Here is an 18473-nt window from a genome sequence, read left to right as displayed (position 1 = left end):
AGATTATAATTACGCACTTTGTATTATAGTGCAAATAGCCAATCAAAACATCAGGAAGCAGGCAACACAGGGAACAGTCATTGCATGTATGAAATAGAGCAGTTTGGCTTGCAGGCTTTTAATGTGTACATGGAAAAATGTAGTTAAAGTATGCACGTCTAAAGCAAAAAATGACAAATCAAGTCTACGATACGAGTATACATTATTGTGCTAAAAAGAACAAGTAATTTGACCCCGCACTGCATGCTGCTTTTATTTTGTTTCTTACATGTATAAAGGGCAACCTGCATCTTTTCTGTAGCTCTGAAAAATGTTTGTAGTATATTTTTATTTGGGAATTTTTGGAAAACACTTTATAAGAATATGCCAACAGCTACACATCTTTGTTGCTTCCTATTTGCCAGAGTTTAAGTTTTATCAGATATTACACTACTAATACCATCAAATAAAATGTACTTTACATTGGCAGACATATGGAGGTTGCTGTGCCAGGAATATACAGTGATCCCTCGCTATATCGCGCTTCACCTTTCGCGGCTTCACTCCATCGCGGATTTTATATGTAAGCATATTTAAATATATATTGCGGATTTTTTGCTGGTTCGCAGATTTCTGCGGACAATGGGTCTTTTAATTTCTGGTACACGCTCCCTCAGTTGGTTTGCCCAGTTGATTTCATACAAGGGACGCTATTGGCAGATGGCTGAGAAGCTACCCAGCTTACTTTTCTGTCTCTCTTGCACTGACTTTCTCTGATCCTGACGTAGGGGGTGTGAGCAGGGGGGCTGTTCGCACACCTAGACGATACGGACGCTCGTCTAAAAATGCTGAAAGATTATCTTCACGTTGGCTACCTTCTGTGCAGCTGCTTCGTGAAGCGACATGCTGCACGGTGCTTCGCATACTTAAAAGCTCGAAGGGCACGTATTGATTTTTGACTGAAAAACAAACTCTGTCTCTCTCTATCTCTATCTCTCTCTGTCTCTCTCTCTCTCTCTCTCTCCCTGCTCCTGACGGAGGGGGTGTGAGCTGCCGCCTTCAACAGCTTTGTGCCGCGGTGCTTCGCATACTTAAAAGCCAAACAGCCCTATTGATTTGTTTGCTAGAGATTGTTTTCTCTATCTATGTGACATTCTGTGCTCCTGACACGCACTCCTTTGAAGACGAAGATATGTTTGCATTCTTTTAATTGTGAGACAGAACTGTCATCTCTGTCTTGTCATGGAGCACAGTTTAAACTTTTGAAAAAGAGACAAATGTTTGTTTGCAGTGTTTGAATAACGTTCCTGTCTCTCTACAACCTCCTGTGTTTCTGTGCAAATCTGTGACCCAAGCATGACAATATAAAAATAACCATATAAACATATGGTTTCTACTTTGCGGATTTTCTTATTTCGCGGGTGGCTCTGGAACGCAACCCCCGCGACGGAGGAGGGATTACTGTAGTGCAAGTAGCGATTTTTCAAAGTAAATTAGATCATTAGGACATCATAACTATCTAAACAATAATAGGCCATTCAGCAAAACAAAGCTTGCCAGTCCAATCCATGTAATTCTTCTACAATAACATCAAATTGAGTTTTGAAAGTACATAAAGTTCTACTGTCCACCACAATACTTGGTAGCTTATCCCATGTGTTTATGGTTTTCTGTATAAAGTTGTTTGTTCGAAATTTACTCTTAACAAGGTTCCAACTGTGTCCCTGTGTTTTTGATGAGCTCATTTTGAAATAACTGTCTCGATCCACTGTACTAATTCCTTTCATAATTTTAAACACTCCTATCATGTTTCCTCTTAATCTTCTTTTGCTTAAACTGGAAATACTCATACTTTTAATCTTTCATAATTCAACCCCTGTAGCACTGGAATCAGTCTAGTCGTTCTTCTCTGGACATTTTCTAGTGCTGCTATGTCCTTTTTGTAGCCTGGAGACCAAAACTGCACACAATGCTCTAGATGAGGCCTCAACTGTGCATTATAAAGCTTGAGTATAACCTCCTTGGACTTGTACTCCACACATCAGGGCGCTATATAACCTAACATTCTGTTTGCCTTCTTAATGGCTTCTAAACACTGCCTGGCAGTTGATAGAGTCAAGTCCACTACAACTCCTAAATCCTTCTCATAAGGTGTACTCTCAATTTTCAAACCTGCCTTTGTGTGTTCAAACATAACATTTTTACTTCCTATACTTGTAATACTTTACATTTACCTATATTAAATTTTATCTGCCACAAGTCTGCCCAAGCCTGTATGCTGTCCAGGTCCCTCTGGAACGACTCAGCCAATTATAGATTATCTGCTAATCCACCTATCTTGGTATCATCTGTAAACTTAAGCAGCTTGTTACTGATATTCCTATTCAAATCATTTAAATATATTAAAAATAGCAGCAACCCTAGCAATAACCCCTGTGGAACACCACTCTTAACATCGGCCAATTCTGATAGGATTCCTCGCACCATAACCCTCTGTTTCCTGTTTCTGAGCCAAACTTGCACCCATCTACAAACATCACTGTTATCTCTTCTTTTAGTCTGATGCCCAATCTCTCATATGGCACCTTATAAATGCATTCTGTAAAACAAGACAAATAACATCATTTGCTCCACTTTGATCATACCCTTTTGTTGCTTCCTCATAGAACTCCAGCATGTTGTTAAAACATTACCTCCCTCTTCTGAATCCATATTAAATTTCAGTAAAACGTCTGTTCTATCCATGTGTTGTTCAGTCTTATCCTTAATAATTCCTTCCATTAATTTACTTGTGATGAATGTTAAACTTACTGGCCTATAGTTTTTTGGACCTGCCTGTTCACTCTTTTTATATAACAGGATAATATTTGCCATTTTTCAGAATTTCCTCAGTGTACAGTGAATTCCTAAAAATATGTGTCAAGGGTTTATATATGTTCTCGATAAACGCCTTAAGAACTTGAGGATAAATATTATCTAGGCCTTGTGATTTGTTTGGTTTCAGCCTATTTAATCTGAACAGTACTTCTCCCTCTACAATTTCCAAATCCCTTGGTACCTCCTTAATAGTTCCTTTAACCACTTCGAGATTATCCACTTCCTCACATGTGAAGACCTCAGAGAAATGTGAGTTTAGAGCATCTGCTATTTCACTTCCTGTATTTTTAATTTCAATTTACTATTCCTGATGCACTTCACCTCCTCAGTGACTGTTCTTTTACTACTAAAATACTGAATCTCTTTTTTTACTTGGAAGACTGACATTTTATGTACACATTAAGTGTATCCCCAATCACTTTATATCAACTAACCCCAATTGTCATCAGATTGCTTTAAAAAAAATCTCCTGAGCCCAAAGTTTCAGAGTTTTAAAATGGAAAAAAAATCAGTGAGGACATAACCTACTGTCACTAAATTAATTATGCAGGATGATTTGAACATACCTTTACCTTACCTGTCCAAAGTTGTACTTTAAAGAGGATTCAGAATTCCTTCAATGGCAGCCACCAGACCAAACGTTCTGTCTGCCTGGCTGGAGAATGGAGAGTCATGTGATCTTCAATTTAAGACTTTGACAACACAATGTAACCACCCATCCCATGTGAGATCTAGCCCTGGTCTCCTCTACTATATTTTGTTAATAATTTATGAAAAATAACTTGAAAAAATTACCAAATGAGTGATAAAATTTCATTATCATGGAGACTTGGTATGATGTACCGGCTTAAACATAGGAACAGTTCCTGCAAATGTATTTTTACATGCTCTGGTGTCTCAACATACTCGTCACTACTGGTACATATTTCCTTCTCTCCTCCAGAGACCTGCTGGGTGTGCCTCTGGCATGTGTCGCCCTTTCCTGTATGCTATTGTCCACTATCAAACTATGTACTTAACAATAGTAATACATTATTACCAGTAGTTAGTAATGGCGTGTAGGGTGGTTAACATCATCTGTTTCATTCCTTCTTTTAATGGTGGTTAATATCATCTGTTTAGTTCCTTCTTTTAACCATTTTGGCTTCTTTTGTTGTTCTTTAATATGTTCCAGTTTCTTCTTTATTCTACTGTATGTTTTTTTCTTTCTCCATCTTATTATCTTATTACGACTATCTTCAGCACTATAACATGATGCAGGAAATTCAATTGATTTAACCAGACTCAATTACATTGCTGTAGATTAGTTAGGACTACCAGTTTTTAAGTTGCAAAACCCTGATTTGTTTGGTTTTCACCTCCATAATCTGGTACATTGTTACATATCTTTAACAGCTGAAAAATCTTACAATACTTGAGGCAACCTAAGAAAAAATATCTAATACCAATACAGAGCCTTGGGTAGGCCATACAAAGCATTGGATGCAAGGAAACAACTCTTGATGAAGTGCCATTTCTGCTCAGTATATATTTAGATATTGTAGCAGGAAAGCGTTCACCCGGGATATCAGTGGAGTAAATAATGCAAAGTAAGCCACAGGAAGTAAAATGATGTTGTGATGGATGGCCAGCATCTCATCCAGGCCGACACACCCAGGATGCTAGATGACGTCTTCCCTGCAGCCTAGAGGTGCCCCGGATTCCCGCAGGGCATCATGGAGGATGGAATTTGGCTTCAAAACCCTGCTGGGTACCGTGGGTGCCACTGTGTGATGCTGCAGGGAGACGAGGGGATTTTTGTTTCCCATATAGCCCGGAAGTACTCCCAACTCACGGGAACGGAAGAACAGATGTATTTCCGGGCTGAAGAAAAATGTAATTCTTCATCTGACCCAGAAGTGCTGACAAGTCACGTGTACAGAAGAGGAGAAGCACTTCTGGGTCAAGGACTATATAAAGGACTGGTAGAGAATCAGCAAGCTGAGCCGGAGTTGGGAGGGAGTGTGACAGAGCTACTGGGAGGAGAGGAGGAATTTTTGTATTTACTATTGTGTGTATTGATTGTGTATATGGTGGTGGAGGTGCTTTGGGGCACTTTAAGGAAGAAAATTTAAATACTTCTGGGTGCTTTTAAACCTGTGTCTGCATCTGTCTGTTGGGTTTCACGGGGCAACAGCGACCTCAAGCGTCCGTTTATTGACAATGTATTTATTAAGATACTAAGAATTAGGTAGCAGGTTCAGCCCAGGGACAATGCCAAGGAAAATACAAAACAAGAGAACATACTTCCATTCTCTGATTTATTAAATAAGTTTAAACAATTGCCTATCTTGTGGTGAATCTTCCACAAACACTCTTTTTCATAAAGCCTATCTCTCATGCTGATCATCTTCTTGTCGTTTGACCTCCCAGAGCACACAGTGCATTATCAGGTTTTACCACTTCTTGACGGAGCTGTTCTTCCTGCACTGGCATGTCAGCAAATTTGATTTGTTCTGTTACCTCTGCAACCTCAGTTTTGGGTCCAAGACAATCATTCATATTTAAATAATCAATTTTAAACTGACTTTGTAAAGGAGGAATTTGGGCACAATAGTAGATGACTTGATGTTTTTATTTACAAGTTTTAGAAAATTAATCAATAGCTACATTTTTTCCTTCATGTTTGAATAATTTTGTATGTGTTTTGATGAATGATATAGGAGAGGTGTTTTTTTATTCAAACCATATTTTGCATGATTTTTCATGCACTACCTGATTTATGATGTCAGGCTGTAATAAGAATAAGTTTAATGCCACTGTGCTCTGTACAGAAATAATTTTAGAAATCCACTTACACGTACAGGCCAGGCCAAAGTTAGCACACAGGGGCTCTCAGCATTTAGAACTGCTAGGCAAGCATTTGAAGAGAGAAAGTACAGCTACGAAAATAGCCATTGTACTATTTCTGTATGTTAGACATGAAATGGAATCCTCTCCTTCCCTTGTTTGGAACCTAAGTAAGGGCCTGTATGTGGAGAAGACAGTATAAAAAGACTTGGACAGCAGCCAAACACTTTGAAGCTGACGGACGGATGGGTGATATCGTCATCCATCCTGAAAAGCCTTCCAGTGCAGCGTCGAAAAATGACAGACTATATAGATCAAGATCCCACCTTGGTATTGTCTTGCTATTGGCTTCCCATCTGTAATGCCGCGTAAATCGTCAGTAAAGAAAGCTAAGTTATTTTCTCTTATTAGATTTTTACCGCCGTATCACTCTGGGAGGGATATCATCTTTTAATATCATATCTATATAGTTTTCGGTTACTTAAAACGGCGCAATTACAAAAGAACTTATTCCAACTAGGGAGGTATCGCTCCCTAAAAGGAACACAGGTGCTGAGTTTGAAGCTGAATGCTTCAAGGTAGATGTGTTGTTAATTTTTTTTTTGTTTTGTTTTTAACACTTTCCTGACAATTTAATGGGACTTTTTGGTGGCTATTTTGGGTGGCTAAAAATTTAATTAAGGCATCTATTTTGTCCTATCTTGGTCCTTGATTTAGTAACTTTTTATTATCTTACCATGGTGCAATTTCAAATATTTATGCAAATATCACAAAACCGCACCATCTATTGCTGTGACAACCTTTCAGAAGTCCACAGGATTGTGCTCAAGTGCCATCATCAATGTGACCCAATGTGGATATCCATGTTTTGAATTAAACTATAAGACTTAACATGCACTCCTTGGCATTTTCATTTTTGTTTTTTTGACTTACTTTCTGATTTATGATTCAGGTTGTTGTTTCACGTTTCTGGATGGTGATTTGTCTCTTTGGTTTTGAACTCAGCATGCACTCTTTTAGACCTGAAATAAAAATCCCTCTACTTTGGCAGAACAAAATGACAGTCCCAGAACAACAGAAACCTAATGATATCAGATTGAACTTTGTTGTCTCTTTTAGGTGATGGTGACAGGATCATTTTTTCTGTGCCTGGCAACTCCTAGTCAACCACACCACTCGTCAAAATATTATATTTCTGTATGCATAATGTTTGGCATTTTAGTGTTCATTGTAAGCTTCATTAAATTTAGTTTTATTCTGTAACTTTGTTTTCTTAAATATGTTCATGACTCTAAAATATTAATACAAAGTTAGCTATAATACAAATACAAAAGTAATCCTCTAGATATTTTTGTCGTTCTGCATTTAGGTTTATTTTCATCATGATTGAGAGCTTTCTTTCATGCTTTCTTTCTCTTCAGACAGTACAGAGAATATGAAAAACTACATTGTACTACATTCCAAGACCTTTGTGTGTGGCATGTCAGAGTAGCAGAGATCTAAATGAGTTTATCTGCGGATGGAAACGTCCTTACACCCAGTCATATGAAAGGCAATCTTTAACTTGTAATCTCCAAACCAGTCTTCTCAATAGCCTTTCCCCTGAAAAATTCTGCTTGTTGTTTTGCTGAAAGCTGACTATTACCCCTTAATTTAAATGACCAGTGACATACAGCAAGTGGAGATTGAGAGCAAGTGAAATTTCTTTAGTGCAAGAGTGGAGTGCTGACTGAGTCGGAATGATAGACACAAACAAGACAAGGAAAAGTATTTAATGAATTTGAAAAGCTGGTGTAAATACTTTTATCATTGTGTCATAATTCACAATACTCCATAGCACTCTTAGACACAACAGAAAAAATACACCTGATTTCCCCTAATACAGAAGATAAATTACAGAAGTTCATATAGAGAAATGAACACTAACACGTGGATCCTTCAGTTTAAATTCAATTACGTCTAGTAAACATAATTCTGTTCTTATCTTGCTTTGCAAAACTCTGGTCTAGTATTTACCTAAACGAGTTGTAGAATGTGTTTTTGACTTTGAAATACAGCCATTATTGTTTTTACAGAGCTAGCTTTAATGGCAGCATCTGCCATGATAATAGACATTATTGGGCTTCGTTCAACCTATAGCAAGAATATCTGAAGATGAGATTAACTTCACTGAAAATAGGAATAATAACAAACTATCTTCTTATATAATACGTTACTGTAGCTGTCCGTTTGTCTGTCCAGGATTTTAAATCACCTGTAGTTCGCAAACCATTTGAACTATTGACCTGTAATTTGGTACATGTATATTACGTGACGTCTACTGTCCGCTTTCGCGGTGATGATTGACCTCCAAGGTTATTCCTCTTTTTATTTTTATTTTAATTTATTGTAGAATCAGCTCTCGGCAGCAGGGCGGCCGTGGGGCGCATGCATACGGGCACTGTTCTCATCCCTACCTCCTTCGCCATCACTTCCCCTACCTCTTCATATCTTAAATCATTCTTGAGGCAGATTGAAGACTTAAGGGCCAGCTTAAGAGAAAAATTAAAGAAAACAAACTAAGCAATTGCAACACAAACACTGACGTAATCAGTTTTAATGCAAAAAGATGCCAACGAAGAGAAGAAGTGGGCTGCTAGGGTGGAGAAAAGAAGAGCTGCTCAGGAAGCAGTCAGCGCATCAATCTCTGAGCAAGAAAGAGTATGAAAACTATGAATGCTCAAGTCAAGTGTATTTACTACACGTTATCGTGCAGTGTGCCATTACTGGTTTAATATAGATTTTAAAAACAGTAAAATTGTGGTACTGAGGTTAACACTGATAGGTCTAGAGACGTGGGTTCAAATCCCAGCACATCCCTGCCACTGTCTGTGTGAAGCCTACTGTGACAGATAGAGGGCGCTATCGTCCTCTTGAACCCTTTGACTTGACTCCAGACACCAGGTAAAAGTCCAATAATTCGTTTTATTTGGACCATACAGTGCACAAAGCACCCTCCACTCCACAATACTCATAAATCAATAATCACTACAATCAACAATTAATACAATCCTCCACACTCCCAGACGCATTGCCACCCTTCCACCCAGCTCAGCTCGATGTCTGGGATTTCCCATAGTCCTTTTATAGTCCTTGACCCGGAAGTGTTTCGCCTTCTCTGTCCACGTGACCTGGAACACCTCCGGGTCAGATAAAAACTCTTCTTCTTCACCCCGGAAACATGTTATTCTTCTTGTCGCTATGACTACGACATACTTCCAGGTTATAGGGCACATAATAGTCTCTGGGCCTTCCTGCAGCGTCCCCTGGAGGTTCCCATGGTATCCAGCAGGGCTGTGATGAAAAACTCCACTGTTCATGATGCCCTGCTGGAACTCGGGGCACCTCTATGTTGCAGGCAGGGCTCCACCTGGCGGCCTGGGGGTATTGGCCGGGATAAAAGGCCGGCCATGTCCCACAGTACTCTCCTCCCAGCGAAAAAACATGTTTTGGAGCGTCCAGCCCCGCGAGGGTCGTCCTCCTCCAGGAGGATTCGTAAATCGGGCCTTGGCTATGTTGTCTAGCCTCCCCAGAGAACCTAGGGGGAACGTTATAACGGGAACCCCTGTGATCCCCCGTCCTCCGAGGACAACTTCGCCATACATGGCCCGACCGACGACAGTTGTAACAAATCTGCCGTCCTCCTGGTAGCCTTCCTCCACGAGTCTGGAAACACCTTGGGAACTCTGTCTCCGCCCTTTTCTCTGCCGAGGGAGGTTCCATAGCCGCCTCTGTGCTTTCTACGCCCTTTTCTACTTTATCAGGAGACCCCCGTTTCTCTTTTAGGATCTCCTTTTTAATCTGGGGCTTGTCCACAGTTTGGATCTCTCTATTAACAAAAGAGAGCCCTTTTACTGTCTGAAAGCCCTTTGATTTTAAATTAACCCGATGCGGCGTCTTCAGCCCCGCATTGTTCCAAGAGACAGCACTTTTCAGCTACCTTGGTTCGATCGGCGCTTCCCCCACCCCTTCTGTCATCGTACCACAATCTTTTGTAGGGCACGCAGTGATTTGGCACCCGGTACTTATTAAACACGGGCCCGAATCACACTGCGTCCCTTTATTCTGTACGGTACCATCTTTACTCACCTGTACTGCCAAATTATATAAGATGGGACGCTCACGACCCAGCCGCCGTAGGTATTCGTCCACCTTCTTTATCGGCGCTTCGGCCGTCGCTCCCAGGTCTCCGACTATCTTCGTTATAGCCTGTAACATCTGCAAAATACTCCGTACGGGCTCGATCAGTGTTTTGAGGTCCCACAGGTCCACAATATTATTTACTTCGGCCGGAGGCAAGCTTACTTCCGTATTCGTCTTACCTGCCAGCCAGGAGCCAATGAGCACATCCGCTATCGGCACGTGCTCTGACGGGTCTTGCGGAGGCTTCTGGGAATTGGAGTTCTTTTTCTCTGAGGACCGGGTCGCCATCTTTGGCAGGCTGCAATCTGCCTTTACTAATTTGTCGGCAGTCCAACCAGCCATTTCCCGGCCCTCCTTACCTTTTTGTGGGGTGAGCCGTGCTTTGCTCGCCTCCGACTTCCCTTTCGGCAAGGCCGAGTCCGTCTTCGTGAGATCGAAGTTGAATGTAGCAGGACGAGGACCTTCTCCTTCCCACAATGCTTCAGGTTGGACCATCACCGGCACCTGACATGCGGAAGTCCAATGTTTTCCTCATCGGCTTGACCGAGAGTGCATCACCGTCTTCGGGAGCTTCACTTGCATCCTGCAGTACCTTCGGATGATCTTCTCCGAGGTATGTGCATGGTACAAAATGAGTTATTTTAAAGATGTTATTACTGATATCCCCGGCACATACCTCGTTGAAGTTTTCTTTATCCAGAGGCTTCTCCCGACCCGTGTAGCTGCTCCAAAACTCATCCCGAGTGTCAGCCATGATGAGTGTCGTTCCTCCGCTGGCGCTGTTGCTTTGTTTCACTTTCTTCTTTCCCATCACGGACTTGGAAACGGTGGGTTTTTTCGAAATTTCTGCGTGTCTTAATGCTGTTTTCTTGGGGTTCTCTGCCCACAGAAAATTTATAAACAGGTCCTCTGCAAAAGACGCTAGAGTATCCTGCCAACTACGCTACTGTAACAGATAGAGGGCGCTGTCGTCCTCTTGAACCCTCTGACTTGACTCCAGACACCAGGTAAAAGTCCAATAATTTGTTTTATTTGGACCATACAGTTCACAAAGCACCCTCCACTCCACAATACTCATAAATCAATAATCACTGCAATAATCAATTAATACAATCCTCCACACTCCCAGACGCGTTGCCACCCTTCCACCCAGCTCAGCTCGACGTCTGGGATTTCCCATAGTCCTTTTATAGTCCTTGACCCGGAAGTGTTTCGCCTTCTCTGTCCACGTGACCTGGAACACCTCCGGGTCAGATAAAAACTCTTCTTCTTCACCCCGGAAACATGTTATTCTTCCTGTCGCTATGACTATGACATACTTCCAGGTTATAGGGCACATAATAGTCTCTGGGCCTTCCTGCAGCGTCCCCTGGAGGTTCCCATGGTATCCAGCAGGGCTGTGATGAAAAACTCCACTGTCCATGATGCCCTGCTGGAACTCGGGGCATCTCTATGTTGCAGGCAGGGCTCCACCTGGTGGCCTGGGGGTATTGGCCGGGATAAAAGGCCGGCCATGTCCCACACTACATATTTCCCTTTCCATTTACTTGGTGTTTTCTTTGTTTATTATATTTTGTTCCCACTTCTACTGGATGTGCATGTTATGCTACTATAAGATGGGAGTGTGTGAGACTATTCCCTGTGATGAATTGGCATCACTTCAAGGTTAGTTTCCTGCATTGCATTGGATTACATATAATAATTAAAGATTACAATTAAAATTAATTTCTTCTCCTGCATTAAGCCAATATATATCTAAATTAATCCTCTCCTGTCGCTAATTTTCTTTGGGAATAACTATGTAAAAACTTTCACATTTATCTACAGTTGCTTCAGTTCAACTCAAACATACACATATTATAAGCTGTTAATAAAATGAAAGAGAATACAAAAGAATTTAAATTAGAAAGAATATTTACTGAATAGATAAAACAACTTTTAAAACACTAGTAAAAATAATGAATAAGTGTTGAATTTATCCCTTCTTAAAAATATTCATAGTAAATCCACTATTTACCATAAAAGTAACCACTATAATACAGTACAGACATAAAAGAACGAAAGTAAACATATTTAACAAGTAGTAATCACAAACTTTTGTAAAGGCATCAATTTCAGTGGTAGGTCATATACGTTAATCTGAAACTCTTGTAACGTCAACGTTTGCAGCATGTCACAGACCTAAATCATGTCAATAATTAGCCAGTGCATGTGCCCAAATATGCACAAGCATTCACGCACCCATTGCAGGCCTGTACGCGAAGCTTGTGAACGTTGTGGCCAGAAAACAATCAAGGGGCCTTTTGACTCAACTGAGCTCAAAATACAAAAAAAGAGTTTACTTTTGTCAAGGCGTACGATAACCATCTCAGCTGAATGAGACCATCTTCAACAATGCTGAGGCCCAGCGTTTAGCAAACATTATCTTTCCCAAATGGACTAAAGAGTTCTGCACACCAAACCAGTGAAAATGTTCTTCTGCAAACAGGAAAACTGTCTGTGCCAAACTGGACACTGTGGCATCCTCCACATGTACCAGACTTTTCAATAATTTACAGTATAGCAAATTAAAACACTCACGTTGTGCAGGGATATCTTACAAAAGCGAATGTATACTGTACAGACATCAGCAAGTTTCTTATTTAATTACTTATATGCTGCTGCTAGTTCTGTACTGCCAATGTTTCAACAGCATGGCTAAAAATCGCTTTTCTCTCTTCTTTCTCTTCTATTAATTTCTTTTAATTTTTGTTCATGAGTGTAGGTGCTCCACTACATGCTCTTCCTTTTTTTTCCTCCTCCCGTCTCTCCCTTTTTTAGGAAACAGCCACATTCCTCAAAGTCCACCCATCACAGCAGGTGACTGGATGTGCCTGCCTCGCTGACTAATAAAAGACATTTAGTCTCTTTAATGACAATAACCTACACTCTTACTAGCTGCAGGTCTCCCAACTGTGCAGAGTAGAGGTCTTTTAAAGGGACAGAGGCCAATTAATTGTAGTAGCCCTGAAATTCAACTGAGCTACATAAGTACAGAAAATAAATAGATATCTGCATTCTGTAAACCTCAGAACTAATTGCTAACAGCGTGGTAGCTCTAATATCTGAGAAAGATTGAAAGCCAAGTGAGCAAGAGAAATTGCCTCAGAAGCCAGAGGGTTAGAACTTTGTAAGCCCCCAATAATTCTCATAAAACAGTCCATGCCATTGACTTTAATGTGGCAGAAACTCTGGTAGGCATGTCTTTTCTTTACCAGACCACTTGACAAAATAAGAGCTGACTACATGGGAGATTTCAGTCTAGAAGGGAAATGGCCTGCTCCACAATTATTTGCGATCAAAATACAATATCTCAAAAGATCACATGCAGTATATAACCCCGGAACATCAAAATGTTTGAATCTCCCAAACCCAATTTACTTCCAAGTGTAAATTAAACTTGTCATAGGATAGCAATACTTTATAAAATGACTAGCATTCTTGAGGCAATGACAACAAAGTGATTAAAATGTTAAGTTATATTGTGAAATCTTTAACATATAAAATCAATGGGCAACATAAAAAAACTGTGCAGAGTGCCCCAAGCTTTTTGTTTTAAATAAATGTCCAGTACATCCCCACAGTTGCTTTTGTGCATGTGATTCCTTTTCTAATTCAAAGAATTCTGCTGGATCAGCTTTATTAAAGTCTTTGAGAATTTTGAAGAACGAGATTAGGTACTCATGCAACTCTCACACACCAAGACTAAAGTAGTTTGGTTCTCTTAGCCTGTCATAGCAGGATATGCCTTTTGTTCCAGTGATGCATTTGGTTGCTCTTCTGTGTACAGCAACAAGAGATGTCATTTTTGTTGTGTATTATGAGGATCAGAAATGTCCACATGTCCTACTGAGACCACATCTGGAGCAGCATGTGTAGTTTTGGTCACTATGCTCCAAACAGTCAGAAAAGGCATAGGAGATGTGCAGAGAACTCCAAAGCAGTGCATTTCCAGACTAAGGGCATGCCTTACCGTGATGGGTTATGGGAAGAAAAAGAGTCTTCACTCTTGCATGGAGAAAGCTATGTGGGAAGATAATACATGTAGTTGAGTCAGGAACCTGACATCTTTTTAAGTATCCTGAAATACTCTGACAATTTACGTGTTAGCTGTTCAAACATGTTTTATGGACTTACTGATATCACGTTACTTGTGAAACTTACTGACTGTCTACATGTTTGTATGATTGCTGTGTTTCAAGGATTACAAGTATGACATTTTTTGACAATGTCGACTTTAGAAGTAGGGAAAACTTTCTGAATCAGCTTTGAAACATTATGAATCTGCATTCTTTGGGTTAATTCTACATTCTGGTCTTCACTCATGTAGCTATGGTTTAACATAACAGTGGTTCATAGGCAAATCAAACAAAAATATATTTTGGACAGAGCAGCAGTGAACTGAAATTAGTATAGTTTATTGTGATAAAAACAAGAATGATGAAAATGAAAGTAAAAAATATAATAAAAATAATAATAATAATAATAATTCATTACATTTATATATTAGTATAAATTATTTATCCCATATCATCAATCATATAAATTATAAGTTTTAAGTAAGAAACCATTAATCAAGGGAAACTTTGCTTTGTTGTTCTGAGTTTTGGAAGTTTGGATTATCCTTTAGTCACTATTATTATTTGTTGCAAATAACATTATTTTGGTACATAAGCCATCCTAACACCAGCAGCATGTGGATATTATCACGTTTAACTCTTTTAGGGCTAATGTTTCTTTTCTCCCAGGGCTGAATATTTTTCCAAAAACTAACATTTTTTAAAAAAGAACACAAAGCAATTGTTTAACATATCAAATCAACAAAAAATGTTTACTTTTGACAAATGTTACTGTCTTGCATGTTGTATGAGCCTGCATACTCTATGATTTCACATACATATCACATACATTTTACACAGCAAAGCCTGATCTCGCTCAAAGCAGCCAATTTCAGTCATTGCCACATTGCACTCCTTACAATATGTGTTGCTTTGATGCCTATTTTTCAATTGTCTGTTGCTGCACTTTCTAACATATGTTGTTAGTGTGTACTGTAGAGAGACAAGTCACCCATTTGCCATCGTGCCATGCCACTGCCACCAAGTTTTCTGCCTGCATGAAAACCGTATTGTCACCTCTTTTCATCTTCTGAAACTTTATGAACTTTATGTATGGCATTATAGCCTGGCTCACCCCATGGGATTTGCTTCTGTTTATTACAGAAGTGAATAAAACTTTGCAGCAGCACGTACCTAAGCCACCAGGGGACAAAACATGTTTGGACCAATGCTCCCTGAAGTTATATCACCAGTTCTGTCCCATCTCTTTTTGTAATGCCACAGCGCGCTTCATCTCGTCTTTCGTTGTGGGTTTCCACTTTGAAAAATGAGAATGCGATGCAAACGCAGCCCGCGATTCAAAAAAAATCTCTGCCTACCTGTTTGTCTCGTCTGACAGTAGCTGAAAAGCAGCATCAGGAGAGAGCAGCCTGAAGTACAGCAGCTGGTGATCTGTCGTGTCCAACAGCAAGCCATGCCGTCTTGTAAACTCCGGTAGCCAGATCGGCTCTCAACGGATCAATGTATGTGTATTTATCCCATGCGAACCTTGCCGTAGATGCATCGGCTGCGCGAAGGCACTCAACTGGCAGCAGATCCGCTGGCGCGGCATCGGCTGGTGTCTGATCAGCTGATGCCTGCTTCTAACTCTCTTGCTCGATCTCCTGATCACTGCCAATAAAGTCCGATTCTGAAAAATCAAGAGTCCGACTCCGCGATAATGCACAAAAACATCGTCTGCCGAGTGTTTTCTTTTCTTCACTTGCTTCGCTGCCTTTTCACATGTCGGTGCCATCTTGCCTTTGTTTACATTTCGCAACTCACGCACACGCAATGTTTATTTGCCGAGTCAACGAGTCTAGCATTCCTCCAAGCACAGAGGGAATGCCTGTGATGTGACAGTGAGATTTGTCGCCATTAACAGCTGATTGTCACCCCCTATCCCTGGATGTCGACTTTTGTCGACATTCGCCTTCAACCCCTCCTGTCGACAAAAGTCGACATCCTCCCTAAAAGAGTTAACCAAAGAATGTGCAATAAATTTGGTATAAACAGTACAAACAAATTATTAAAAATTATTTTCCTATTATTTCCTACTAATCCCATTAATGTGATGTTTTTCCATCACAAATATTCTATAATGCACATTTATGGATTCTATGAAGGAAATATTTTTCCTTATCTTCAGAAGTAAGGTATAAACAGAATTTAAAATTTTTTAGAAAGACATTTATACATCCACTCAAGAAATATTGGCATCGTTCATGAATCTTAGTATAATTGAATGTACCAAATGTAACAAAAATCACAGACAAGCATAAAGTGTTGGAGCACCCATGGGCAAACCTCATATAATAGAAAAAGAAAATGGGGTTTACAAATGTGTTAAGAAAAAATAATCACCTAGACAGTAGTGAGTCTAAGTAATAACTGCTTCAGGATGGAAGATCTTCCAGTTGTAAGGACTTCCATCAGGAAGAGACAGACCCAAGTGGACTGACCCTGGAAGTGATGTCAAGTGAGGTTAGTCTTCCAGTCTGCAGGGAGGAAGAGACAAGGGGCCTCATGTATAAATGGTGCATACGGCCGTTTCCATGGACTGGAGGCACCTGTTCCTGTGGGGTTTCCCTTTATTTTTTAGATTCACATCCCTGCTTTTTCCATTGTCTTTTAACCGAACACTGAACAGAAAGGGCTATTTATATTGATTTGCAAATTAAAATATGCAAAATTCTGGGAGGAGTTGGGGTGGCAGGCGCGTGCACGAGCGGTACTTTTCATGCTGACCGGGATTTATGAAGTTGACTTACGCATGGTTTTGTGCCTCTGAATTTTTTTGTCCATACGCCATGTTTTAGTGTGAATTCTACGCACAGCATTATGCATGAGGCCCCAGGTGCTATTAATTACCACCATCTGATGGAAGATTACCAATACCTGAACCCTTAAGCTGTCCCCAATGTGTATGTATGTGACACTAAATAACATGACCAATTAAATTTGGGTTCAAAAACAGTGGAAGCCATGTATTTATATTTTAACAAAGCAACTTTCCAAACACAAAATGCAGTAATTTATTGAGTTGTACAATTTCTTATCTACAAAGCATTATTTGTGCCAAGTAATAGTTGGTAATGGAACACTGCACCGAGCGTATTCCTGTAAGGTGTGACAAGGTTGGAGCAGACTTTTGGAGTGTTTAGGACCACTCCTCTATACTGAGCCCTTTAAGATTCTTATAAGCAGGTAAATACTTTATTTCTTCTTATAATATTGTACAGTTACGAGAATGAAGATGCCCGCTATCAGAGTGACAAAAACAAATATTTTACTGTTGTTGAATGACAAGTTTTTATTTCACTATGGTCAAATTCATTTTTCTATTTCTGCTATTAAAGAATTTAATGTAATTTATCAGTTTTCCAGGAATACGGCTGAAATGTGTGATCTTATGGATACATTGTAACACTGAGAAATTTTACCATAGAGTAATTAGATCATATGTTGTTATATCATGGTATTTTACACTATTTCATTCAACCTGCATAAAATACATTTTTCATTTCATACTAGTTGAGGAAAAAGGTACTATGGCTGATATGAAATCCTTTACTAGAATGTCTCTATTAAAAAGCAGGCACATTAACACTTGTTTAAGCAAATGTTCTTTAAGCATTTATTCAATGCTAAAAATTAATAGAGCTACAAATATCCATCCATCCATTATCCAACCCGCTATATCCTAACTACAGGGTCACGGGGGTCTGCTGGAGCCAATCCCAGCCAACACAGAGTGCAAGGCAGGAAACAAACCCTGGGCAGGGAGCCAGCTGACCGCAAGGGTGCACACACACCCATACACCAAGCACACACTAGGGACAATTTAGAATCGCCACTGCACCTAACCTGCATGTCTTTGGAATGTGGGAGGAAACCAGGGCACCCAGAGGAAACCCACGCAAACACGGGGAGAACATGCAAACTCCACACAGGGAGGACCCAGGAAGCAAACCCAGGTCTTCTAACTGCGAGGCAGCAGCAGAGCTACAAATATATTTCATTTTACAATTATGACAAATGTTTATAATTTGTTTTGGCAGTTTCACCCTTTTCTTGCAGTTAAGTTGTCTTTCCTTGGCTTAACATACTGCTGTGCTAATTTGTTATCCTCAAAAGCTTTGGTTCAGTTAAGTCCTGCAGCGTTCACGTTTAAGCAGTCTCTTGTTTCTTTTTTTTCTTTTGTTAGGTGGCAATGAGGAGCTGATACACCTACAATAATCCCGGCATTCAGTATTAGTTTAGAAGATCAGAGGCATGTATTTCGACTTGGAGCTTTACGTGTTGACAAGAATTTTGTGTGGAAGCCATATAATATTTTATCATTATAAAAAGACAACATATTGCAAACATCTCTGGGTAAGTACTAGAAATACTTAGGAAACAATTTTGTAGTGACCCAAGTAAAACCTTAATTTTTGTCGTTTCCAAATATTTCTTTTACTGGATTGT

At 39.9% G+C, this 18473-nt stretch overlaps 1 protein-coding gene across 3 annotated transcripts in view; it reads left to right on the top strand.

Moving 5' to 3' along the window:
• Positions 1 to 18473, top strand: part of frmpd3 (FERM and PDZ domain containing 3) — a 779808-nt gene that overhangs the window by 141095 nt on the left and 620240 nt on the right. For all 3 annotated transcript variants that reach the window (XM_028816887.2, XM_051934418.1, XM_051934416.1), the window contains exon 2: positions 18211 to 18380. The gene's annotated coding sequence lies outside the window, so the exon portion shown is untranslated. The remainder of the gene's footprint in view (positions 1 to 18210; positions 18381 to 18473) is intronic.

Source organism: Erpetoichthys calabaricus, chromosome 12 (genome assembly GCF_900747795.2).
Source record: "Erpetoichthys calabaricus chromosome 12, fErpCal1.3, whole genome shotgun sequence".
NCBI classification, from domain to species: domain Eukaryota; kingdom Metazoa; phylum Chordata; class Cladistia; order Polypteriformes; family Polypteridae; genus Erpetoichthys; species Erpetoichthys calabaricus.
Note: the sequence above shows the minus strand (reverse complement) of the source record. Positions and strands in the feature narration are given on the sequence as shown.